General features: G+C 45.5%; 1 long non-coding RNA gene across 1 annotated transcript in view; it reads right to left on the bottom strand.

The window, feature by feature from the left end:
• The window catches only part of LOC132659829 (uncharacterized), a 59,454-nt gene extending 37,184 nt beyond the window's left edge, over positions 1-22,270 (bottom strand). Inside the window, exons 1-2 of the long non-coding RNA XR_009600701.1 lie at positions 21,387-22,270; positions 725-3,632 (exon numbers count right to left, since the gene is read on the bottom strand). This is a non-coding gene — a long non-coding RNA (uncharacterized LOC132659829). The remainder of the gene's footprint in view (positions 1-724; positions 3,633-21,386) is intronic.
• Between the last annotated feature and the right edge of the window lie 3,566 nt (positions 22,271-25,836).

Below are 25,836 nucleotides of genomic sequence, written 5' to 3'. Positions count from 1 at the left end.
CCCTCGTTGACCCACACCCGGGTCACCCTGCCCTCAGTGCCCGAGGACGGCCCAGAGACCACGCCAGATGCAGCTTTCCCTTCAAAACCTCCCTGTGGCTCAAGTTTCAGACATCCCTTCAGGATGGCAAAGTCTACCTGATAGTCTTTGGACAACTAATCCTAAGTGTTTTATTTGGGGGATTTTTTTTTTCCAGATTAGTTTCTTTGAAGAGCCGAAAAGGTCCCTGAAATAAAATGGCATTTAATCGCAGCTCATGCCTCTAACTCCTACCTTCCAGACGAGACCCAGTGGGAGGAACAGGGCGGAGGTCACCACCTTTTCTGAGCCTGATAAGAGGACTGTCCTGAGAGCCAGCCCCCATTGGCTGGCACCGCGGAGTCCTGCAACATTTTTCCTCTGCAAGATGTGATGTCAAGCAACCCACACGACACCTGGGAGGGGGAGGACAGAGGCTCTCATCCCCATTTTCAGGAGCAGAGCAGGTCATTTGCTGACACCTGATTTCATGGTTCTAAACCCAGCACTCTTTTTACCATCACAGTGTTTCCCGACCTCCATCACTCAAGTCCTTCCTCTGACTTTTGCCAAATCCCTATATCACCTGTATACCCTGATTAATACATTTCTCAAAGCTGCCTGCTTTTCCCCTTTGGCTTAAATGCCTTTGTTTGAAAACAAAGCTTGCTATCACTGTTCTAATTGGAAATCTGGTTTCACTTACCGTAAATGGAAGGCAGCCATAAATACAAATGCAAGGAAATGTCAGCAAACCCCAGCTAGACTCTGTGGCCGGCTGAAGGCTCTGAGCCCGAGATCTGCTCTCTGTTTGTAAAACAGGGAGGGCAGAAGTGTCAGAGGTGTTAAAGACAGGCTAGCTCCCAACTGAGGCTTTCTCCTGGAAGGATGAGGGAGAATTGAGAAAGTGATGAACTTTCTCACCATGTGAGCCAACAGACACTAGGCCGTGCCTATCTTGAACGCTGGCCACTGGGAGCACTTGTCTCGCCCCTGGGAAAGCCTGTGGTGCAGCACCCCTTCGTGGGAGAAGAGAAGTGGCTCCCTTGCCTTGGCGCCCCTCAGTTTGTTTCCCCCGAGCGCCACCCCCAGCCACCCTGACCTGTCTGGGAGGCCATCTTTGCAAATCCTTTCATCTCTCTGCCTCCTCAGTGTGAGCTCTGTCCTAGGCCCCATCCCTGCCTACTGTGTCCCAGCACAAAGTCTCTTCTTTCACCCATACCCTCGCCAGGGGCCAGAGCTTGGCAGGAGTGCTGCAACCCCTTTCGAAACACTTCCTTTTGCTTCCCAGACTCTCCACTTCAATGTGCCTGCCAAGCCAGCCTAGGGGCCTTTCTAAAGCTTGGCCAGACCTGCTGTGCTACTTCCCTGCTAAAAGCCACTCTGTGTCTCCCACTACCCTCAGGATCAGGTCCTTCCTCCCTTACTCACTCCTCCCCTCTTCCCTCCCCCAGTTTTAGGAATTCACCATGTTGGACTTCTTCATTTCCTTACCAGTCTCTTCTTTGACTTGGGAATTTCATAAACAACATTCCCTCTGCTTCACCCACACATTCTTCCCATCTCCGATTCAACGTCACTCTCTCAAGGCAGCTGCTCCTGGTCTCCCTCCAGGCAGACCCCGCCCCTTTGATGACCCGTGTTTCTCCCCTGGCTCCCATGAGCTCATACTCTATCGGAATCACCTGTGTCTGTTTGCCTCCCTAGCCCAGAGTCTAGCAAAGGTTCTGAACCATGTGAAGCTGTATAAATGCTTGTTGATTGAATAGAAGGTTATTATTAATTCCCTGCACCTGTCAATCCCCACTCCCACTTTCTCTGCCCTGCCTTTGTCTTCACCTAAGTTCCCCTTCTCCCAGCCTTGATATTCCAGGTCAATTCCCACCTCCCAGGAAGCCACCCTTACTGCTCTAGCCCAGACAAAATTTGCCTACTATAGAACCCTTAGCATTTCCTTTGTTGAATGAATGAATGAGACATATTATAAAAAGGAGCAGTTTGAGAAATGGATGTCATTTAAAACTCACACTCATGGGAATGACTTCTGTTTTTTAAAAGGGAAGGCATAATTTCTATCAGTGGGAGAATAAATTTCTAATGATTTCATTGGAGAGGCTGGTGGGAGACAGAGGCAACAGAGACAACAGGCTCAAATCACAAAGCCTTTTTTGGTTTTTCTTTGCAGTAAAGGTGAATTCTAAGAAGAAAGTCTCGCTCAAAATGTTACTTGGTTTTTTGGAAATAAATAACAATTTGCACATGGTACAAAATTCATGGACGTGAACTTGGGCAAACTCTGGGAGATGGTGAGGGACGAGAAAGCCTGGTGTGCTGCAGTCCATTGGGTCTCAAACAGTCAGATACTACTTGGCGACTGAACAACAACAATAACAAAATTTAAAAAGCAGGTGGCCTTTCCTTAGCATTCCACGTTAATGAATTTGAATGTTCGAGGAGATCAGCATACATAGAGGTAGAGAATCCACTGTTCCTAATGACACAATGATAGAAACTGTACTCCTAGGGGAGCCCCAACAGGTGGAAAAGTGGACTCTAAGGGCAAGGGACCAAGAATGCAAATGTGGTTCTAGGGTCTGTGAATGGGGGTGGCCAGAGAGGAGATCTCAGGGTGGGTGGCCTAAGGGCCTTCAGGCCCAGGGCTGGCCAGCGGTTAAGTCACCCTTGCTGCCTTATCGGCTACCAGACCTTCGGCCCTCAGATCCCTGGAGGGACAGTTCAGGGGGCAAACAAGAAAAGATGGGTCCAATCACCCTGAAATCAAACAGGCTCAGAGAGAGCAGGAACCCAGGAAAGACAACTACCCTGGGGACTTGCGGAAAGCTTAGGAGGGCATCAGCCTTCCCACTAGGGAGGAATAGGGCTCCAGTCAATGGTTATTTTATCTCAAAGGACACATGACCTCAGCTCACACTGGAGTTATAAGCAGCCTTACTTTATATTATTATCTTTCTTGTTTATTGACACCAGGATCTCTGAGGCCAGGGAATGGGTCTCTTTTCCTCTGGTTTCAAGCCCCACTCCCCTGGCCAATAAGAGTGAGCCCAGCACTGAATCCATTTTTGTGGCCACCTGTGACATTCTCATTGAGAGAGGACTGTGATTGTAATTCATATCAACCCCCAAACATACACACACACAGCACCTGGAAACAGCACAGGGGAGGGCAGAGGCACTGCTGGGCTGCCAGGAGCCCTGGGCCCTAGCCTGGCCCCTAGCCTGGCCCCCACTACCCGTGTGCCACTTTGGGCAGTCTCAGGGCAAAGCCCAGGACTAATCAGCTCTTGTTGTTCACACCCTCCAATCAACAGCTCAAGGAAACACAAAGCCATTCTTACGGCTGCTGTTCTGGCTGGACTGTAGGAAGGGCAAATAAGGCCATTTCTAAAGAATTCCCAACCTGTTCAGATATGAAGGTTATAACAACCAGTGATTGGCATGAGCAGGGAAGTCCAGGAAAAGCCAGATTGCCAGGGTTCTTTGTAACTGCTTCTGCGGCTGTACTGATCAGGAACCAGCTCCAAGTCAAACATGTGTACAAAGAGGACGCTCGAACCGCTTCTCTCAGCCCAGGCCCGGCCGTCTTGCTGCCTCCACTGGAGAGATAAGAAAGCAAAGACTAGGAAAGTTAACACAGTCATGTGAACATCAACAGGGTAGTCAAGAATTAACTCCATTAGGCCAATACTCATTCCAGACTTCTGAAAGACTCTAGGTGACTGAATTTCTGCCAAACTGAGGTTGTCATTACTTTCCAGGGACAAACATTCTCCAAGTGATGTCAGCATTATAATAATAGTGTGTGAAGGTTGGGGGCTTATGGGCAGATGAGCTAGCCATCAGCTTGGGGTTCTAAATTCTTGACATGGCTCAATTCAAAGTTTTGGTTTTAATTATTTTGAAGTGAGCCAGAATGTTCATGGCATGCACTGGTGTCATTTTGTTGTGCCCAATTTAAATCATAGTTCCAGGAGGCCGGTGTCCTGGAAATATGAACAATAAGTAAGCCCAGCCTGCTGCCCAGAGGCTACATTTCAACATTGCTTTGTTGTTGTCACATGTCATATACCCTGGAGTTCTCAGGAGGTTATATTAAAAAAAAAACAAAAAACAAACTTTTGACTTTTTATAAAATGTGGTTTCTTGAAAAATAAGCCAAAATGTCTTGGTGATAGAACGGAGGATTAAAAAAAGTAAATATTCTTATTGTTTCTTAAGCCAGAAAGCAGAAGTTTTGGCTAAATTCAGAATAGGAGATTAGAACCAGTGGAAGTTCAGATCCTAAAACTGACAAATTCACCTTTTTCTCTAAACAGTAATTTTAAAAAAAAAAAGCAGTTTATAAAACCATTTCAAGTGATCAGTGGCAATAGCAACAGCAACAAAAAAACAACTCTTTGATGAGCAAAAGAAGAAACTTCTGAGAAGTTGAAAAGCATTTAATGTGTAGCATGGCAATGTAACCCTTCCCACAGAAGGCTCTGCACCCCAGAACTGTCCTGTCTTGTTTAAATGGAAGATCAAAGACTTCCCTAGTGGTACAGTGGATGGGAATCCATCTGCCAGTGCAGAGGACACAGGTTTGATCCCTGGTCCGGGAGGATTCCACATACTGAGGAGCACTAAGCCCATGCACCACAAGCACTGAGTCCTGAGAGTCCTGGGGCCTGTGAGCCACAACTACTGAAGTCCGTGCGCCCATAGCCCCTGTTCCACAACAAGAGGAGTCACCACGATGAGAAGCCCTCACACCACACAAACAGTAGTCCCTGCTCCCCGCAACTAGAGAAAGCTCAAGCAGCAACATATGTTTAATTATCAAAGTAAATAAATAAAAACAGAGGAGAACTAATCTTCCACGCACACACACACACACAAAAACATGTAACCCTTGTTGGAAATGGGATTCTACAGGAAGGCAATGACCCAAGCAAAGTTTTCCAAACACACAGGTTTAGGGCTCATGAAGGTCTCCAGGTCTTAGTCTGGAGAAGACTGGAAGCCACTGGGGAGTCTTGCCTCACCATCAACTTGCTCATTCTTCCATTTTACCCCCACTCCCAACCCATTTCAATCAGGATGTCACAGTGGCATGTCATCTAGTGGTTGAAATGATCACTGCAAGTAACTGCCTCAGGCTTCCCATTTCGATTTCATTACACCTTATTTATTTATTTAACGGATCGTTATGGGGTGCCAAATGCTGAGACTATAATAGAGAATACAGACATGGGCTTTCCTTCAGGAACCTTATAGTCTCCTGAGGGATCAGACACATAAAATAAAATATGAAGATAGGATCATGATATATGATAGGGAGCTACAGAACACTGAGGATGGGACACCTAAATCAGATCTACCTCCCAAAGGAAGTATCATCAACACTGGGACCTAAAGAATGAGTAGGAATTCATTAAACAAAAGAGGAGAAGGGAAGAGCCTTCCAGGCAGAGGGAACAATTCGCCTAAAACCCAAGTGTCAAGAGTTCAGTTTCAGTTCAGTAGCTCAGTCGTGTCCGACTCTTTGCGACCCCAGGAATTGCAGCACACCAGGCCTCCCTGTCCATCACCAACTCCCGGAGTTCACTCAAACTCATGTTCATAGAGTCGCTGATGCCATCCAGCCATCTCATCCTCCATCGACCCCTTCTCCTCCTGCCCCCAATCCCTCCCAGCATCAGAGTCTTTTCCAATGAGTCAACTCTTCGCATGAGGGGACCAAAGTATTGGAGTTTCAGCCTCAGCATCAGTCCTTCCAATGAACAACCAGCACTGATCTCCTTTAGGATGGACTGGTTGGATCTCCTTGCAGTCCAAGGGACTCTCAAGAGTCTTCTCCAACACCACAGTTCAAAAGCATCAATTCTTCAGCACTCAGCTTTCTTCACAGTCCAACTCTCACATCCATACATGACCACTGGAAAAACCATAGCCTTGACTAGATGGACATTTGTTGGCAAAGTAATGTCTCTGCTTTTGAATATGCTATCTAGGTTGGTCATAACGTTCCTTCCAAGGAGTAAGCCTCTTTTAATTTCATGACTGCAATCACCATCTGCAGTGATTTTGGAGCCCCCCAAAATAAAGTCTGAAACTGTTTCCACTGTTTCCCCATGAAGTGATAGGACCAGATGCCATGATCTTCATTTTCTGAATATTGAGCTTTAAGCCAACTTTTTCACTCCCCTCTTTCACTTTCATCAAGAGGCTTTTTAGCTCCTCTTCACTTTCTGCCATAAGGGTGGTGTCATCTGCATATCTGAGGTTATTGATATTTCTCCTGGCAATCTTGATTCCAGCTTGTGCTTCTTCCAGCCCAGCGTGGTTGCCATTTCCTTCTCCAATGCATTAAAGTGAAAAGTGAAAGTGAAGTCGCTCAGTCATTTCCGACTCTTAGCGACCCCATGGACTGCAGCCCACCAGGCTTCTCCATCCATGGGATTTTCCAGGCAAGAGTACTGGAGTGGGATGCCATTGCCTTCTCCACCTCATGATGTACTCTGCGTATAAGTTAAATAAGCAGGGTGACAATATACAGCATGGATGTACTCCTTTTCCTATTTGGAACCAGTCTGTTGTTCCATGTCCAGTTCTAACTGTTGCTTCCTGACCTGCATACAGGTTTCTCAAGAAGCAGGTCAGGTGGTCTGGTATTCCCATCTCTTTCAGAATTTTCCACAGCTTATTGTGATCCACACAAAGACTTTGGCATAGTCAATAAAGCAGAAGTAGATGTTTTTCTGGAACTCTCTTCCTTTTTCCAGATCCAGGAGATGTTGGCAATTTGATCTCTGGTTCCTCTGCCTTTTCTAAAACCAGCTTGAACATCTGGAAGTTCACAGTTCATACACTCTTGAAGCCTGACTTGGAGAATTTTTAGCATTACTTTGCTAGCATGTGAGATGAGTGCAGTTGTGCGGTAGTTTGAACATTCTTGGCTTGCCTTTCTTTGGGATTGGAATGAAAACACTTTTCCAGTCCTGTGGCCACTGCTGAGTTTTCCAAATTTGCTGGCATATTGAGTGCAGTGCTTTCACAGCATCATCTTTTAGGATTTGAAATAGCTCACCTGGAATTCCACTAGCTTTGTTTGAAGCTTCCTAAGGCCCACTTGACTTCGCATTCCAGGATGTCTGGCTTTAGGTGACTAATCACACCATCATGGTTATCTGGGTCATGAAGATCTTTTTTGTATAGTTCTTCTGTGTGTTCTTGCCACCTCTTCTTAATATTTTCTGCTTCTGTTAGGTCCATACCATTTCTGTCCTTTATTGAGCCCATCTTTACATGAAATGTTACCTTGGTATCTCCAATCTTCTTGAAGAGATCTCTATTTCCCATTCTATTGTTTTCCTCTCTTTCTTTGCACTGATCACTGAGGAAGGCTTTCTTGTCTCTCTTTGCTGTTCTTTGGAACTCTGCATTCAAATAGGTAGATCTTTCCTTTTCTCCTTTGCCTTTTACTTCTCTTCTTTTCACAGCTATTTGTAAGGCCTCCTCAGACAGCCATTTTGCCTTTTTGCATTTGTTTTTCTTGGGGATGGTCTTGATCCCTATCTCCTGTACAATGTCATGAACCTCCATCCATAGTTCTTCAGGCACTCTGTCTATCAGATCTAATCCCTTGAATCTATTTGTCACTTCCACTGTACAATCATAAGGGATTTGATTTAGGTCATACCTGAATGGTTTAATGGTTTTCCCTACCTTCTTTAATTTAAGTCTGAATTTGGCAATAAGGTGTTCATGATCTGAGCCACAGTCAGCTTCTGGTCTTGTTTTTGCTGACTGTATAGAGCTTCTCCATCTTTGGCTACAAAGACTATAATCAATCTGATTTTGGTATTGACCATCTGGTGATGTCCATGTATAGAGTCTTCTCTTGTGTTGTTGGAAGAGGGTGTTTGCTATGACCAGTACGTTCTCTTGGCAAAACTCTATTAGCCCTTGCCCTGCTTCATTCTGTATACTCCAAGGCCAAATTTGCCTGTTACTCCAGGTATTTCTTGACTTCCTACTTTTGCATTCAAGTCCCCTATAATGAAACACCCATCTTTTGGGGGTGTTAGTTCTAGAAGATCTTGTAGGTCTTCATAGAACCATTCAACTTCAGCTCCTTCAGCATTACTGGTGGGGCATAGACTTGGATTACTGTGATATTGAATGGTTTGCCTTGGAAACGAACAGAGATCATTCTGTCGTTTTTGAGATTGCATCTAAGTACTGCATTTTGGACTCTTCTGTTGACTATAATGGCTACTCCATTTCTTCTAAGGGATTCTTGCCCATGATAGTAGCTATAATGGTCATCTGAGTTAAATTCACCCATTCCAGTCCATTTTAGTTGCCTGATTCCTAATGTGTTGATGTTCACCCTTGCCATCTCTTGTTTGACCACTTCCAATTTGCCTTGATTCATGGACCTAACATTCCAGGTTCCTATGCAATATTGCTCTTTATAGCATCGGACCTTGCTTCCATCCCCAGTCACATCCACAACTGGATGTTGTTTTTGCTTTGGCCCCATCTCTTCATTCTTTCTGGAGTTATTTCTCCAGTGATCTCCAGTAGCATATTGGGTGCCTACAAAGCTGGGGATTTCATCTTTCAGTGTCCTATCTTTTTGCCTTTTCATACTGTTCATGGGGTTCTCAAGGCAAGAATACTGAAGTGGTTTGCCATTCCCTTCTCCAGTGGACCACGTTTTGTCTGAACTCTCCACCATGACCCATCCATCTTGGGTGGCCCTACATGGCATGGCTCATAGTTTCATTGAGTTAGACAAGGCTGTAGTCCATGTGATCAGACTGGTTAGTTTTCTGTGATTGTGGTTTTCATGCTTTCTGCCCTCTGATGGAGAAGGATAAGAGGCTTATGGAAGCTTCTTGATGGGAGAGACTGACTAAGGGGGAAACTAGGTCTTGCTCTGATGGGTGGGGCCATGCTCAGTAAATCTTTAATCCAGTTTTCTGTTGTGTTCCCTCCCTGTTATTTGACCTGAGGCCAAACTATGGTGGAGGGAATGAAGATAATGGCAACCTCCTTCAAAGGGTTCCATGCAAGCACCGCTGCACGCAGCGCCCCCAGCCTGCAGCAGGCCACCGCCAACCCGCGCCTCCACCGGAGACTCCTGCCCTCACCCTAACCCCTCGTCTCAACCCCAAAGAGTGCCGTGAGGTTATTCTTTACTTTTTTTTCTTCCCAGGCATGAGTTGCTCATCTCACATGACCTTGAGGTCTCTTTTCCTTCTGTCAGCAAAGAAGTTTGTTTTGCATTGTAATCATTCTTAAGCCAGGGAAGAACTTCAGATCCTGCACAAATAGCTCTGGGAATGCCAAACTCCTTTCTAAGCACAAAGTCCTTGATGAGGAATCATGGCCACTCTGAGGGTGAGGTCCTGGGAAACTGTGCATCTGCAGCCTCTGGGCATTTGCCGAAGAGGTAGCTTCCCAGATCCCTCCTCAGGCCTGCTCAGTCCTCACTCGGAAGAGGCCGGCCGTGGAATGGTCACCGGTACCCCATGTGACCCACTTCCCTACCTATTCAGGTAGGAAGCACAGGTACAGGGATCAAGTGCACAAACCTTGGGGTTAGTTCCCTCCATGGTTCAGTCTCAGTTCTGCCTCAACCTGCAAGTGGCTCAGCTGTTTGACCTTAGGCCAACAACTTCATCTCCCCAAACACTGCATCCTCTTCTTCAAAAGGAGAATAAAAATCACAAAACCTACCTGATAGAGTTATGGAGAGAAGTAGATGAGGTTGTAGATACATGTAATTCACTTGGCGCAGGGGCTGGCATACAAGAAGCACTCAGTAAAGATTAAAGAACAAAGACGGTCATGTCTTAGACCCCATTTCAGTCATAACTGAGCAAAGGGCTTAAGGCAGCAGGCTTGGATAATCAGGAACTGGAATCTAGGATTAAACACACCCAGAGGAGTGGGCTGGTGCTGAGAACAAAGCAAGGGCCTCATCGCATCAGACATGTGACTCTGAGAGGAGGGTGAGAGCCAGCAGTCCAGATGGGTAGTCCTCCTCTGGGCAGCTGAGAAAGGGCTAAGACAGGGGCCCAAGTGCACAGCAAACAGGGTAGAAATGAAATCTCTATGGAATAGCCAGAGAATCTGATAGTCTGATAGGAGGTTTGGCTCTGCCATTTCTGAGTAGGAGTCACAATTCTTGCCACTACAAACCAGCATAAGCTCATTTAACCTTGGGGTAGCTGAATCTAGTTTAAACAAAGTCATCAACCAGTCTCCAGTTCTCAGCTCTACTTCCTTCTATGTTAGCTTTGTTGTCAAGCAGGCTTGCTCTTTAGGGTTTCCCAGGTAGCACAGTGGTAGAGAATCCACCTGCCAATGCAGGAGATCCAAGAGACACGAGTTTGATATCTGGGTTGGGAAGATTGCCTGCAGTAGGAAGTGGCAACCCACTCCAGTATTCTTCCCTGGAGAATCTTATGGACAGAGGAGCCTGGCAGGCTACAGTCCATGGAGCCGCAAGGAGCCAGAGAAGACTGAACTCATGAGCATCTTAGGCTTGCTCTTTATCTTCACTAAAAGTCAACCAGCAGTTCCAAATGTATCTCTGCATGCAACTCCAGCAGAGAGACAACACCTCTTCTGCCATAATTCCAGCAAAAATCAAGGGTGACATTCATTAGCTTGACCTGGGTCACATGCCCATCTCTGAACCAATCGCCATAAGTAGGAAAAAGGAGTATTCTGATTGGCCAAGCATGAATCATACATTCAATCTGGAACCCAAACTACTGATACATGAACTGAACATAAAGAAGGATTCCCTAAAAAAAAAAACAGGGGCCTTGATTCTGGCAGAAGGTGTCAACCTAAAAACAAAACCATGAAAGTTTAGTTCAGAGACAAGGTATTTAATTAGGGCCAAAGAACTGCAATTCAGAATACACAGATTTAGATAGAAAAAAAATTGGTGTCCTCATGATAGGAAAGGGTCTCACGATGTTTATGGGGAAAAAGAGAGGGAGATGAGGTAAGCTGTTTTTTAAGAAGAGCTCACTGGTGCAAGTCAAGGTAATTCATCTGGTGAAGTGTTCATTGATAAAAGATGAGGTAAATCCAGATTTGTATTAATACTTCGCTGGTCAGGTGAAGCAGTCACTAGGTGAAAGTTCACTGATGGGTCGTTTCAACAGGACATTCTGGTTTTTCTGCTGATTTGGAATGTTGGTGGTTTTGTCCAGTTCAGAAGTACAGAAAACAGGACATGAAAGGCAGTTCCTCTGGAATGACTGCTTCAGCTTTATTTTATATGGCTCCAACTCATGTCATCTTTCAGAGAGGAATGAGGACAAGAGGTGACCTTGTTTTGTCCCTGTGTGAGACATCCCAGTGGCCAGATGTCCCTGGAACTAAGGTACTTGGTCCCCTGAGCATCTGTCCAGTTCTGCAGCAGCCCCGGCAGCTTGGTCCTCGGGCAGAGGATTCCAGCAGTGCTGGACAGCAGGTGGGAAGAGTCTCTCCCCCCAGAGAGCTGTGACACCGCAGATGGCACTTGCTGAGAAAGCAGTGCTGGGGAGAATCAGGCACAGCTGGTTTGCACAAGCCCCCAGCTAGATCCCCCTAGCGTCCTTTAGGAGAGTCTGTAAAGGACAAAAAATGGGGGATCTTATTGGGGGAGGGAAGTGGGGAGATGCTAAAATGCCTCTAGCACTCCAGAAAGCTAGGACTTCTCAACCACAGTGCCCAAAGCCCCCGGGTTGCTGGCAGCCTTGGACTGGGAGGGCATTAGGGACGGTGCTCCTGCTCAGACACTCTTGCTCTTCTCACTCCCTTCTTCCCCAGCTATCCTCCGCCCATACCCCAGTACCTTATGAACTACGCAGGCCTGTGAGGGCACTCTTTCTCTCCTGACACTCGTCTCCTGGGCCCTTGTATTCATTAGGCGGCTCAGCACCCATTATGGGCCACATTCTGCACCAACTGCTGCAGAGAGTCCCTAGATATAGCCCACAACTTCTAGGAACACACAGTTCTAGAAAGTGTGCATTCTTTACTTTTAATTGCACAACTAACATGACTCCTGACTTGACTCTTGACTCCACTTTCCTCAGCCACTTGTCTCCACTCTCCGCAGCCAGTCACTCCCTCCGAGAAGCCTCAGTTATACATTTGATGTTTATATGTTGAAACATTTTTCTGCCTATGTACATCATAATATGTTCACTTGTAGAAGCATAAGCTAAGCCAGAAGTTAGTTTTTTTTGTTTTGGTGACTGTTGAAAATTAGGTTCAGGGATGTCCCTGGTGGTCCAGTGGCTAAGACTCCACACTCCCAATGCAGGGGACCTGGGTTCAATCCCTGGTCAGGGAACTAGATTCCACACGCCACATCTAAGAGTTTGCATGCTGCAACTAAAATCCCCCACAAAACGAAGCTCAAAGACCCCAAGCGTCACAGCTAAAAGAAAAAAGGCTTTGGCGAAGCCAAAGAAATAAATATTAGGGGGGAGAAAAGGGTTAAAAGGGTTTACCATGAGAAGTCTCCCTCCAACCCCATCCCCCAGCCAGGGATGAGCAATTCCCTTTCAGAGCAGCCAGCCAGGTCATTGGTTTCCAGTGCTTCCTTCCAAATAAGCTAGGCCGGAAGTTGACAAATCTTGTCTGGAAAGGACCAGTTCAGTTCAGTTCAGTCGCTCAGTCGTGTCTGATTCTTTGCAACCCCATGAATCGCAGCACGCCAGGCCTCCCTGTCCATCACCATCTCCTGGACCAGATGATAAATATTTTAGGTTTGGTGAGCTTATGGTCTCTGTCATAACTACCCAACTCTGCCAGTGTATTGAGAAAACAACCATAGACAATACACTAATTCATGAGCACGGCCATGTGCCAATCAAGCTTTGCTTGTGAACATTGAAACTTGAATTTCATATCTTTTTTGTGTATGGTGAAATAATATTCTTCTTTTGATTGTTTTTCAACTGTTGAAAAATCTAAACATCATTCTTAGCTGGGCTGTACCAAGGTAGGCAGCAGGCTGGATTTGGCCTGTGGACTATAGTTTGCTAACCCTGGTCTATTCACACAAAAAAACACCAGTACCCGTAAACATTCTTTCTCCTCTTTTTTCCGTAAGGGGACATGCTATACACACTGTTCCGTACACTGATTTTCTCACTTGGTGATACATCATTTTTTAAAAAACAATTTTATTTATTCGTTTTTCGGCTGCTGGGCCTTTGTTGCTGTGAGGGCTCCTCTCTAGTTACAGTCCATAGTCTCATTGCAGTGGCTTCTCTTTCTGTGGAGCACAGGCTCAGCAGCTATGGCATGTGGGACCTTCCCGTATCAGGGGTCAAACCCATGGCTCCTGCACTGGCAGGCAGATTCTTTACCACTGCACTAAAGAGAAGTCCCATTATGCATCTTAAAGATCATGCCATGTCAGTGCATATGAAAGTGAAGGTGAAGTCGCTCAGTCGTGTCCGACTCTTTGCGACCATATGGACTACAGCCTACTAGGCTCCTCCATCCATGGGATTTTCCAAGCAAGAGTACTGGAGCGGGTTGCCATTTCCTTTACCTTTGGCATAGTATTACATTTTGTTCCATGGTGGTACATTTACAGTAATTTACTTATTGATGCATATTTAGGTTGTTTTCTTTTGCTATTTTAGACAAAATTTCATTGAAAAAATTTGTATTTATTTGTATGTGTGGGCATTTTGAGCTTTATTGAGATACAATCCACACATCATACAACTCATCCGTTTTAAGCGTACAAGTAAATGGCTTTTAGTATATTTACAGAGCTGTGCACACAGCAGTGCATTCAATTTTAGAACCTTGCCATTACCCCCAAATAAATCCCTTACTCTTTAGCTGTCATCCCCTACAAAGTCCTAGGCAACCACTTAGCTACTTTCTGTCTCTCTGGATTTGCCTATTTGGACTATTTATATGGAATCATAAAATATTGATCTTTTGCAACTTAGCACAAAGTTTTCAAGGTTAATCCATGTTTTAGCATGTTATTGGTATTTCATTGCTATTTATGGCAGAATAATATTCTATTGTATGGCTATACCATATTTTACTTATCCATTCATCAGCTTTCGAGTATCTCAATTGTTTCCACTTTGGGACTATTATGAATAATGATTCTATGAACATTTGTGTACACATTTTTTTGTGAACATTTGCTTCCATTTGGGCCTCCCAGGTAGTGCTAGTGGTAAAAAACCACCTGCCAATGCAGGAGATGCTAGAGACATGGGTTCGATCCCTGGGTCAGGAAGATCCCCTGGAGAAGGAAATGGCAACCCACTCCAGGACACGTGCCTGGAAAATTCCATGGACAGAGGAGCCTGGTGGGCTGCCGTCCATAGGAGCACCATTTTATATTCCTACCAGCAGCACCTGAAGATTTCAATTTCTCCACAGTCTTGCCAACACTTTCCATTATCTGTCTTTTTTATTATAGCCATCCCAGTGGATATGAAGCAGTATCTCATTGTATTGCATACATTTTTTGAAGCCAAGTATATTGTTCTGAGATTTTAAAAATGTATTTCTATATCTTGGGCTTTCACACACACACACACACACACACACACACACACACATATACATGTAGATCTTCTTTCTGGTTGTTAAATGCTAGGTAGTATGCCAGAGAAAAACTGGAGCCCAGTTCAGTCATTCCCTCCTGATGGCTATCTAGGCTGTTTCCAACTTTTTATCAGTACAAACAGCATAGCGATGCACATTCTTGTTTACATCCTTGTGCAGAGAGTAAGCATTTCCTGAGGACAGTCTTTGAAGTGGAATTGCTGGATGAAGAAGTATGCACATGTGAATTTTTTTAAATGTTACAAACTATCCTCTGGAAAAACTCTACCAATTAGCCTTCTACCAATAGTGTATGAGAGTGTTCGTTTCACTACACCCATGCCAGCCCTGGATATTACCCCTTTCATGGTGCTGCATCTAGTTTTAATTTGCATTTCCCTCATCAATGTGAGGTTGACTACAAGGCCATATCCCAGCTGTGGTTCTCCTCCTCTTTGGCACCAGAGTGCTGCCCGTTCATCTCTGTCTTCCATACTGCCAGCCCAGAGGTGAATGCAGCACCTACTGATAAATGCTGGAGTCAGGCACTGTGACTTTCGCAGTCCTATCTGACAAAAATGTGTTCTGAGACCATACAAAATTTTACAGTGTTTTGGTTCTCCAAGATTTCATTGCAGATGTTAGAGCTTCTATCTGAGCTGTGCTGTCTTCTAAGCCTTAAAGAAATCAGGAATCCTTGACTCCTGGTCTAGAGTGCAATTTTTTAGTGAACAGCAGAACAACTTGAATACCTGGTCAGGCTGGAACACGGGAGTATTTCAAAACAGGTCCTAGGATCCTGAGGAACAAGAAAACTCTTTGGCTAGAAACCTCCTGATACCATCATTCAAATGGAATGCAAAAAAACCTTAGGGGTCATTTAAAGCTATCTTCTTTGTACAAATCAGGAGACCTAGGCCCCAGCTAGAGAAGTGATTTGCTGCAGGTCACATAACTAGTCAAGAACAGAGCTGTGAGTGCAGCCGAGATTCTGATTCCAGGCCAGGGCTCTTTCCTCAAAACACGTGGAGTCAGAGAATTCACATCTAAACCCCTTCCAAAGCTCCTCTGCTCCTAATTGGAGAGTATGACCTTTCTCAAAGCAGCACAGAGTGGGGATTAAGGGCCCTGTTTTTTGAACCAGACAGTTATAGATATAAATCCCAGCACAGCCACCAAGGTCTAGTAACTTTGCTCTTTGATCCTTAGTGTCTTCTTCTTTAACAGTTAATACTACTTACTTCAAGGATTATATTTGTAGTTATTATTATCTATCTTACAGGACTATATCAGATTTTGTTTTTCCGTCTCTCAGTTATGTCTGACTCTACAGACTGCAGCATGCCAGGCTTCCCTGCCCTTCTCCAACTCCCAGAGGTTGCTCAAACTCATGTCCATAGTGTCAGTGATGTCATCCAACCATCTCATCCTCTGTCGTCCCCTTCTCCTACCTTCAATCTTTCCCAGCTTTTTCTAATGAGTCAGCTCTTTGCATCACGTGGCCAAAGTATTGGCGCTTCAGCTTCAGCATCAGTCCTTCCAATGAATATTCAGGACTAATTTCCTTTAGGATTGACTAGTTTGATCTCCTTGCAGTCCAAGGGACTCTCAAGAGTCTTCTCCAATACCACAACTCAAAAGCATCATTTCTTCGACACTCAGCTTTCTTTATGATCCAACTCTCACATCCCTACATGACTTCTGGAAAAACCAAAGCTTTGACTAGACAGACCTTTGTTGGCAAAGTAATGTCTTAGCTTTTTAATAAACTGTCTAGGTTGGTCATAGCTTTTCTTCCAAGGAGCAAGCATCTTTTAATTTCATGGCTGCAGTCACCATCTGCAGTGATTTTGGAGCCCTCCAAAATAAAGTCTGTCACTGTTTCCATTGTTTCCCCATCTATTTGCCATGGAGTGATGTGACCGGATGCCATGATCTTAATTTTTTGAATGTTGAGTTTTAAGCCAGCTTTTTCATTCTCCTCTTTCACCTTCATCAAGAAGCTCTTTAGTTCTTCTTCACTTTCTGCCATAAGGGTGGTGTCATCTGCATATCTGAGGTTATTGATATTTCTCCCAGCAATCTTAATTCCAGCTTGTGCTTCCTCCAGCCCAGCATTTTGCATGATGTACTCTGCATATAAGTTAAATAAGCAGGGTGACAATATACAGCCTTGATGTACTCCTTTCCAAATTTGGAACCAATCCATTGTTCCATGTCCGGTTCTAACTATTGCTTCTTGACTTACATACAGGTTTCTCAGGAGGCAAGTAAGGTGGTCTGGTATTCCCATCTCTTTAATAATTTTCCACAGCTTGCTGTGATCCACACAGTCAAAGGCTTTGGCATAGTCGATAAAGCAGAAGTAGATGTTTTTTCTGGAATTATCTTGCCTTTTCTATGATCCAGCGGATGTTGGCAATTTGATCTCTGGTTCCTTTGCCTTTTCTAAATCCAGTTTGAACATCTGGAAGTTCTCGGCTCACATACTGTTGAAGAATTTTGACTTGGAGAATTTTGGCTTGGAGAATTTTGAGCATTACTTTGCTAGCATGTGAAATGAGTGCAATTTAAATGAGCCTAATTCAGTAAGCACTCATTAAACTGTGCCTTTAATTTTCCCCCTCTAACTGCCTCTTCTCTTGGGTGATTTGGCTATGAGGATATAAAGATTAATTTATCATAGCATAAGGAATTCCTGGTTCAGACTGCAGGAAGTTGGGTGGATCATGTGTCCCCCACTTTGTTATTTCATCTGGGTTGGCTTGAGTTGCCACCCCCCTAGTCATTCTTTTATTAAACCAACATTCACAGCAGAGGGACTGTCCACATCCTTGTTTATCTCCACTGTATAAATTAGAAAGAGCTGAGAACAGTGGTTTGGTTTGGTTTTGATCTCAGTGGTTCTGTCAACCTTCACTGCCGTTAGAATCATTTGGGAGCATTACAAAAACACCAGAGATGGACCCCATTCCTTCACTTACCCCTTATCCTGATCAGATTGGGAGTAGGACCCAGGAGGCTTAAAAGTTCCCCTGATGATTCTTACTGAAGTCAGGCTGGAGAGCTACTGTTCTACATGAGTGCTTCTCAACTTTACCATCCATCTGAGTCACCTATAGAGCTGGGCCCCTTCCAGTCAGTAGGTCTGGAGTGGAGTCTATGAATTTGCAGTTCTTACAAGTTTCCACGTAATGTGGATGCTACCAATCTGGGGAACAGTGCTCTTCATTTTTTGTTAATTCTTTGTTCATTTTTGGCTGTGCTCGGTCTTCACTGCTGCAAGGGCTTTCCTCTGGTTGTGGTGAGCAGGGGCTGCTCTTCGTTGCAGAGCATGGGCTTCTCATTGCAGCGGCTCTTGTTATAGAGCGCTGGCTCTAGTGTGTGCAGGCTTTGGTAGATGTGGCCCACGGGCTCAGTAGTTGTGGTTCTCGGGCTCTAGAGCACACGTCCAATAGTTGTGTGGTGCACAAGCTCAGTTGCTCCACAGCATGTCTGATTTTCCCAGACCAGGGACTGAACCCATGTCTCCTGCATTGGCGAGTGGATTCTTCACCACGGAGCCACCAGGGAGGCCCTGGGGAACGCTCTTCAATAACCGCTGATCTAGATGAACCTGAGTGGACCTTTGGGTTTCTTTTCTTCCCAGCATCATTTTCCACTTTGGTAAGAGCTCGTGACTTGCCTTTAGTGAACTACCCATCCTCATATCTTAGGCCATAGATGTAAGTGGCCTCCCAACTTTGGAGGTAAGAACATGACCAAGCCTGGCCAGTAAACAGACTCTACACCCTGGCTCCAGTGAGTGATTGGTTCAGCAATGGGCATGTCACTTAACAGTCAAGTGAGAATCAGCCCTGGTACTTTTGCTGGAACTCTTGGGATGAAGTGCTAAGCTGGTAAGATGGACGCCTAGGGCTGCTTGGGAAGAACCTGCCCAAGGATGAAGCAGGCAAAGGAGAGCAGAAGAGCCGAGAAGAGACCAAGTCCTGGATGATAACCTTCTTATCTCCTGGATCCAGCCAAGCCTGAATTCAGACCTAAATATTTCAGTTATCTGGGTCAATAAATTCCCTTTTGGTACATCACAGGGAATATAACCAATATTTTATAATAACTTTCAGTGGAGTATAATATATAAAAATATCAAATCACTATGTTGTGTATCTGAAATGAATATAACATTGTAAATCAACTACATTTCAATAAATAAATTCTCTTTTTAGCTTAGGCCAGTTTGAGGTGTGTTTTTTCATGTGCAGTTCAAGAAGTGCTGGGAATTACATGGTGGTCCAGTGGTTAGGAGTCTGTGCTTTCACTGCCAAGGGCCTGGTTTTGATGCCTGGTTGGGGAACTAAGATCCAAAAGCCATGCCACTTAGCCAAAAAAACAAAAAAAAGTGCTGCCTACATGGAATATCTAAAGTGCCTTCCTACCCAGAGACTGGATGGGACTCCAGGTTCTATCCTGGTTGCTGCTCCTGCTAGGCAATGATCTTCCAAAAGCCCCCAGAACGGAGCAGCAGAGCTCCTAGAGGTCATCTAGTGCCACTCTCCTCCTTGTTTCTGTGGGGAGACCTGAGGCACAAGGAGGGGTGAGGTCATGTCCTGAGTCATGCACACAACAAAGCTGAAAGGATATCAGATCTTGGCTCTGTCAATAAATCCACCCAAACCAGTGGGTGATAACAGCCACCACTTCGATGCCCAAACACTGACAAGTCTCCTTCTCAAGGACACCCACACAGGGACTGAGGCTCCCTCCTTCAGCATGAGAAGCAGCGTTACTGTGTCTCAGTTTCTCTAATTGCAATTGAACAAACACAGAGGTAAATTCTATTGTTCTTAATAAAGTGGAGTTTATGGAAATAGGGAAAAATTTTTTCAGGGGACAAATATGAGCAAAAAGAGGAAAATAAAACCCCCAGTAGTCTCACCACTTGGCTAACATTGACAACATTTGGGGAGCGTGTTCCTTTGTGTTTGTTTGCTTTATCTATAAAGATTTACATCAGGTAAGGTGGAGACTGGCCCTGAGAGACCCAAACTACCTTCAATCAGGAATGAATTGGGGTGAGTCTTAGAAGTGAAAGAGGAGGAGATTTCTTCCAGTCTTGGGGGTTGTATCAGATAGGGTTCTTTGTGTAAGCACCAGAAATGAGAGAGGAGGGGATTCTTTTGGAAGACCAATGAGAGCTTACATAATTGATAAAAGACTAGAAGAGCACACTTGGGTCAGCAGGAGTTAAGGAAACTCTGAGGGTCAAGAAGAAGAAAGTAGGAAAACCATCAGTCACTTGATAGGGACATAGGTCAGGATGCTATCAGTGATCCACAATGGCTATTGCCACAAAGAGAATGACCAGAAACCATTCCTCTGTCCTTGCCAGAGTCAGAGTCCTGAGGAAAGACCATTTGGGACCACATGTTCCCCACTAGTTCATCCAGGTAGAAAGAGGAGGGACCTGATCTCTTTGACTTCAACTGGAGGAGGCCAGCAGCAGAAGGAAGGATTCAAGAAGTACTGCTCCCTCAAAATAGTCAGGGACGGACAATTTTCCTTAATGAAAGGAGGGTGCCCTTAGGAGGGGGTGGTGTACAGCTTCAAACCAAGAGTTACCCACTAGAGAGCTAGAGGGGGCAAGAGCTTCGAGGTTGCTGCTTCTAGGACCAGTTTATCACTGATGCTGCAAATCAGTCCCAAGCCACTACCCCAGCACACTGTTGGCGTACCTGGGAAATAGAGCAACCATGTTTGAGTGTAGGTAGAAATAAAGAGCCACAACATTGGGTGTCCAGGCTATAGGTCATGGAGTGTGTGCAAGAAAAGTTTCTTCCTTTTCCCAAATCCCCGTGGGAAGCACCTGCAGGACCAGCGAGATGGAATTTGCCTCCATCAATGAAGTGGTTTCCTTAGAGGGCAGGGGCTGTACCTGGCGCTGGGTATTGTTGACTGTGTGTCTCCAGGCTCTGGAGATGTGTTAGAGGAGCACTGACTGTAGGCAACCCAGCCGCCCGGTTTTAACAGTGTCCCCATGTGGCAGAATTCAGCAACTGCAGGATACACAACCGTCAGGCTTCCAGGTTTTTCTCCTTCAGGAGATGACAACGAGAACTGCCCCTTTGGACTAAGTAACTGCTCTGAGAGTTATCCTGGAAGGGAGGACCCCATGCTGGGGAGAGTCATTCTCAGAAGAGAAGAGATGGGAACTCAAGTCATTCAATTTTAGTAATAAAAATCACATGACATAGCATCCTCTTCCACAAAACCCAATTCACCAAGATCCTTCTGGTACTGATATCCTACTGGCTACAATCTATCCAGCTCTCCTTGAATCTGTCTCACAGTTTTCCATCATACATAACCATGGGGATAGCATGCATCTGCTTGTCCATTGTCTTGCTCAAGTTCAGACATATGTGCTAACTTGCTTCAGTCATGTCCAACTCTTTGCAACCCCATGGACAATAGCCTGCCAGGCTCCTCTGTCTATGGCATTCTCCAGGCAAGAATACTGGAGTGGGTTGCCATTTCCTTCCCCAGGGGATTTTCCCAACCCAGGAATCAAACCTGCATCTCGTATGTCTCCTGCATTGGCAGGCAGGTTCTTTACCACTAGTGACACCTGAGAAACCTATGTTGCTATCATTTCCTTGTCAAAGAGGGACTTAAGGGGCTTACTGAAGGGAAGTGAAGGTACTGAATCCCTGACATTCAATGTCCCCTTTATTTCTGTGGGTGGTTTGTTGGAGACTCACATTGTACTGGAAGTTTGGAGTCTTGATCCTCGTTTCGAGTTTGACCATTAACTTGCTGTGTGATCCTGAGCAAGTTGCTGGAGCTTTCTGAACTCTACATCCTTCCTCAAGCAAGTAGCTTCCACATTGCCCACTTCAGGGGCTGTTCATTGGTTTGAAAGAAGTTAACGTTGCAGAAACCTAGAAAAGACAAAACAAATAATTATTAACAACAAGTAATATGGGGAGATTATCTGCTGCAGTACTGGCTTTTCTGTGTCTGCAGAGCTAAGGAAACAGGAAATAGGGTTTTGGTTCAGAAAAACAGCTGTTAAGGGATATTTCTGTGTGTTGGTGTACATGCGTTTGAATCTCTCTCTGATTCATATTTCTCTCCGGGTGTTCCTCTGTCTCTCTATCTCTCCCCTTCCCCTACTCCTTCTGGACCTTTTCCCAGTCTTACCCTGGCCAGAGCTGAAGTGTTATCATGAGTGATAGTCCCCTTAAATCAGGTCTGTCCTGCCCTAATGGTTGCAGTAGGCAATATCAGGCCAAGTCAAAACAGTCTCTGGGCTTTTCTGGCTCCAGACTTGAAAGACAGAGCTTTTCAGTCTCTTGCAAGTCCTAGGACCTCAGTGGCAGATCAGGGCCAAGGGACTCCAGGCTGCTATACTAGGCTCCTGGGGATTGGGGTGAAGAGACAGGAGGGGGAGGGGAATTCGCCAGCACTTGGAGACTGACAGCTTCAGGCCAACGCAGGCAGCACTGATGTCACCAGCTCAGCCCTGCCTCTTGCCCACCCACTGGCCTCTGCCTGCTTTCTGCCTCTAGAGCCTCTGGGATCAAGACAAACCTGGGTGCAAATCCTGACTTCCCCCACCTACTCAGTGTGTAACCTTGGGCAAGTCATCATTAACTTGATGAACTGGGTTTCTTTGTCTGGAAAATGAAGATGAAAAGAGGTAGGGTGTAAGGACCAGGTTGAACAACAGTATAGCATAGAGCAGGAGTCAGCCAGTCATGGGCAGCCTACGAAATCTGGCGCACTCTCTATTTTTGTATGACCCTGCAAGCTAAGAATTTGTGTTTGTGTGTGCCCAGTCATTTCAGCAGTGTCCTACTCTTTGTGACCCTGTGAACTATAGCCCTCCAGGCTCCTTTGTCCATGGGATTATCCAGGTAAGAATACTGGAGTGGGTTGCCATGGTTTCTAAATGACTGGGGGGAGTGGGACAAAAGAAAACGTAATATTTCCTGACATTGAACATGATATGAAATTCAAACTTCAGTGTCTCTAAAGAAAGTTTTATTGGCACACAGTCACACCCATTTATTTATGAGCTGTCTAGGACAACAGAACTGAGTCATTGGAACAGGGACTGTATGTGATACTCAATACCTAAAGTACTATCTGGCCCTTTACAGAAGAAGTGTGCCTACCCTTGGCACAGGTTAAAGAGTACAAACCACCTGGGTTCAAATTTCTGTTCTGTCACTTCCTAATTTTGTAACTCTGGGAAGGTCACTTAATTCATATGTGCACAACTTTTTCTTCTGTAAAATGCAACTAACAAGTGTGATTAGAGGTTGTTTTCAGGATGAAATGAGTTAATATTTGTAAAGCACGAGGACCAATGTCTACATGCAGTAATATGTAAGCAAACAAACAAGATCATGTGTTTTGGATTTGGTTGGAAGGAAAATCAGAAACAATGGTGGCTTTATTCTTGATATCGTCCTGGGCAACCGTTTTTTTGGGTCAGAAACCTCAATGAAGAGGTGAGACAGTAGAATGCATGGACGGTATGGTTGGGAGTGACTGGGGGAGGATGGAATTGGACTCCTAGAGACCCTGTCAGGAACAAATGTATGGACTATACAGATAACAATTTGGAGGGCAAAAGCCATGTGTGGCTGATTACAGAGATACTAATGTGTGTTTTGTCATTTTATTTCTGTGAGGGGGTGGTTTTGCTGCTATTGAATATTAAAAAGAATGAGAGCTAGTTTCTTATCTCCTCCTTGATCACCTCACCTCTTCAAGAGCACAAGACTTTTGATTAATGTAGTCTTAAAAAGAAATTGAATGGTGGAGGCAGTTCTGCCAAGGTGGGAGAGGGTTTGGAAGACTTGAGGTGACTGAGGAGACATGACCTGGTAGCCGCACATATAATATCCATTTTAATACAAAGCAAAATGTGCTACACCAAAGTGAGTACAATGTCAGGCCACATTAATAGAAGTAGATATGGTAGAAAGAGGGAAGTTATGTCTTTCCACCTACTCTGGGCAGCCCATTTCCTACCCTGGGCAATTTAAGAGAGATTAGAATAGATGGGAATCCACCTGCCAAAGCAGGAGACACTGGTTCGATCCCTGGTCCGGGAAGATTCCACATGTCACGAGGCAACTAAGGCTGTGCACCACAGATACTGAGCTCATGCTCTAGGGCCCTTGAGCCACAACTACTGAGCCCGAGTGCCGCCACTACTAAAGCCCGTGTGCCTGGAGCCAGTGCTCCAGCGCTCCACAACAAGGGAAGCCACCACAATGCAAAGACCGTGCGCCGCGGCAAAGAGTAGCCCCTACTCACCACTGGAGAAACCTTGCGTGCAGCAATGGGAGAAGACGCAGCACAGCCGAAAATAAATAAATGAATAAATTTTTAAAAGAGCTGTCTACATTTGCTGTTATCCCCCACCTTCTTGTCAGCTGCACTGGGCTCCTCCCCACCCTCATCATTCCTGGTGCATAGGAGCCGTTGGTAAATGCCAGTGGCTCCCATCTTCCAAACATTCTCAGTTATGCGGAACTCACCCACTCTTTCCTGTGGAAGGCGGGCCTGGAGGATGAATCCCACTGCAGATCAAGAATTCTACTTTATCAGCAGCTACAAAGACATTAACCTGATCCCCGGGCGCAGGGGTGGCAGGGGCGGGGGGTGGGGGGGGCGGGGGGGGGGGGGGGGGTTGGTCAAAGTTTAGCTTGTTTTGGCAACTCTCTGGCCTCAGGAACTCCTGAGCTCCCTAGTGGTCTCAGAGCCTGAGTGGCCCACCTCAAAGTCTTCAGTGGCCTCTGCCATGTGTCTGTAGCCTGATTTCCCAGCTTTATCTCCCATTACTCCCCTCTATACTTGCATGACTCAGCCAAAGGAGAGCACAGTTCAGCTTTTTCAAAAGCACATGCTATATTAGTTGCTTTTTGGTTGCGAGGGGCAGAACGCCAGCTCAGACTGGGTTGACCAAGAAAGGAAGATTCATTGGCTCATGTGACCAAGATGTACAGAGCTGTCTGGCATCAGGCCCAGTTGGATCCAGCACCTTAAGATCTCTCTATCTCATTCTCTCGGCTCAGTGTGAGCTTTATTTGCATACCAACTTTCCCTTAGGAAGTTGTAAAATGGTTACTGAAAGCTCCAGGCTCAAATCTGGAACTCAACAACCCTAGTATAAATAGAATTTCACTCCCCCAAGAGTTTAAGCTCAAGGCTCAGGAAGTGGCTCTCAGAAAACAGACTGGGGTTATTGTCCATTCCAAATCAAGTCCTGTGGCAAAAGGCATTGAACAGTGACTGAACAGGCTCAAGTCACATGTCCCAGGATGCAAGGGAAGAGACCCTGTTAACAGTTGGGAGTGGACTTCCCTCAGATGGTAAAGCATCTTCCTGCAATGAGGGAGACCTGGGTTCGATCCCTGGGTCAGGAAAATCCCCTGGAGAAGGAAATGGCAACCTACTCTAGTACTCTTGCCTGGAGAAGTCCATGGACTGAGGAGCCTGGTAGGCTACAGTCCATGGGGTTGCAAAGAGTCAGACATGACTGAGTGACTTCACTTTCACTTTTCCAATACAAGGATTACAGGTTCAATCCCTGGTCAGGGAGCAATGTTCCCACATACCTCTCAGCCAAAAAAAAAAAAAAAAGAAAAGAGTTAGGGGTACAGTGAGAGTCAGTGTTGCTTACACACATGATCTGAGAGTGGGAAAAGGTGACCCTTAGAGACAGTGTGCATTCTGTGCTTCAGAGAAGGGGAAATGGGTGATGGGCACGCAGTGACACAGGCCCACAACCCACATGCTGTACCACTCCTCCCGGCAACCTAGTGAGCTAGCATTAGTCTGACAGAGAGCAAGGGAAGTAAAGCCAGGAGAAGCACCTCTGGATGTTGGCGGGAAAGTCCTGTGTTTCTTTAGGACACCTTGCTAGCTATGGGAGGGGAATGGAGGGGAGGATGAGGAAGCCATGGGGAGGACTTTGAAATCTGAAAGTCGACCTTCCTGCAAAGACCATGACTAATGAAAAGAAGGATGCCTCTGGAGCCTGGGCCCAGAATCAGGGAGGAAAATCCAGGGAATTGGGGAGGAATTGTGGAGCAGATACTACCCAACACACTTCCACCTCTTCCATCCTTCTTGAAGAGCCCTCTACTGTTCAGGTGTCCACTCAGCCCAGACTCACAGTGCATTGTGATT

Source organism: Ovis aries, chromosome 5 (genome assembly GCF_016772045.2).
Source record: "Ovis aries strain OAR_USU_Benz2616 breed Rambouillet chromosome 5, ARS-UI_Ramb_v3.0, whole genome shotgun sequence".
In the NCBI taxonomy this organism is placed as follows: Eukaryota; Metazoa; Chordata; class Mammalia; order Artiodactyla; family Bovidae; genus Ovis; species Ovis aries.
This window is presented reverse-complemented; position numbering and strand designations above follow the sequence as displayed.